This window comes from Lynx rufus, unplaced genomic scaffold, assembly GCF_022079265.1.
Source record: "Lynx rufus isolate CCGP_SWC_20201006 ecotype Redwood Valley unplaced genomic scaffold, mLynRuf1.p SCAF_10, whole genome shotgun sequence".
Taxonomy (NCBI): Eukaryota; Metazoa; Chordata; class Mammalia; order Carnivora; family Felidae; genus Lynx; species Lynx rufus.
In genome coordinates, this window is record NW_025814824.1 from 28,606,052 (window position 1) to 28,607,972 (window position 1,921).

Here is a 1,921-nt window from a genome sequence, read left to right on the forward strand (position 1 = left end):
CAGCAAGTATGTCATTGTGGAGAAACTTCTCTATTGATTTACTTTAAAATATTTAGAATTTAGGTTTAACTCCAGGAATGGTTTCAACTTGGAACATGGGGAGTAAGGCTATGGAAACTCTAGGTACCAAAGTCAGACCTGTAGGTGGCAGCAGGGAGGCGTGGGGACCTCTACCAATCCTGCTAATGATGTTACTGAGGAACCTAACAGAAAATCCCTAGCAGTCAAATATTTGAGTGGTTAAAGGGGATGCTTTCCTTTGCAAAGAGAACATTATGTGTTTTGATTAGTAGGAGAGAGCTCCCATTTTAGGGACAGCATGACATGTGGAGCCTGAGAACCAGCAGACCTGAGTTCCTGCCAAGTCTCTACATAATGCACCACAAACACCATCCCTTCGCCCTTATCCGTGAAGGGCATCTCAGGGTTTCCAAGGTCAAATCCAACTTTGAGATTCCATGGATCATCAGAGGAGAATCACTGTTCATGCTGCTGATTCTGTGTCTGTCTTCCTTTCTCAGAGAAAAAGAGAAAGACTCAATGCATCCATAGCAGAAAACAGGCACCAGATGAAAACTCTTAGTTAAATAAGCCAACGGCCCCATCGAAAGACACCATACAGAACATAAAACAAAAACAGGGAGAAGGTGTCTTTTTGTGATTTTGCTTGGCTTCCTCACGGCAGCGGGGTAGGAGACTATTATCTCCCATCTAGCTGTCTTTATAGTTAAGAAATGGCTTCCAGACCACCACATCTCCCTCAGTGCTTCGAAAACCAGAAGTTACAAGACCTAAGCTACAAGGTTAAAAATCAAAAGGTGCTTTGTGAGTTCAGGAGACTTCCCTGAGAGGTCCAGCCACAGCTGGAGTGGGAAAAATACTAGCTTTGGGTCTAGTCAGTGGACAAAAGCGGACCCAATGCTTAAACTCAAACTAAGTTCCTTGTTGGAAAACATGAAATTGGCAGGGATTATTTGGAGGGAAAAGAGCAGGATTTACAGACACATATTTAAACTTACAAGTAAAAATATATATATATTTATCTATTACATATCTATATTTTATTAATACATTAAATATATTAAGTATTTAAAATATTAAATATTTTAATTAATATGGTAAATATGTTTGATAAAATATTTTACTATATCAATATAATTATGGATTCATATAGCAAATAACATTTATTATATATTAACATATCTGTTTAAATCTAGAGCTCAAGAAAGCCCACAGATGTTTTTTAACATATAACTTGCCATGATCTGGGAATTCTAGTCCAGGGTCAGCTAAGGGAGACACTGTTTATACAGTGAGCCTAGTGAGAAATAGACTTGCTTGCAATAAATTGTATTTCCTTAAATTACGTTCTATGATGAATTTTTTACTTAAGGTAATTAGACCTTAGGAATTATTAGGCTTTGTTGTTCGATAGAGTGCTATGTTTTTATTGAAAAGTCACTACTGAGTGGCAACATAAGCCTTCAGACTCAGAAGGTTAGGTCATAGATGGGTGGCCCCCTAACTTTTCACCTGTCCAGTTCCCAGGAAGGCATAAACAGCTCTCTCTGCTCAGGTTAGTTCTGCGCACTCAGACCTGAACGGGCAACACGAAGAACAAGGGACACATTAACTCTAAGTTCAGTGGCCAGAGTACCTGGGTTTGTATCCCAGCGCTGCCGCGCATCAGTTGGAGACCTTGGGCAAATTACTTCACCTCTCTGTTCATTCCATCACCTGTGAAATGGGTCATTTATAGATGGTGCCTAGTTGGTAAGGTTGTTGTGAAGATTAAATCAGCTATCTAATTTCTATGCATTCACTGTTATTGTTATAATTATCACTACTACTATTGTTTGACACAAAGCAAGGACGACTCTTCTTTTAGAAATAGAAAGAAGATGTTTATTTGTCTCCTATC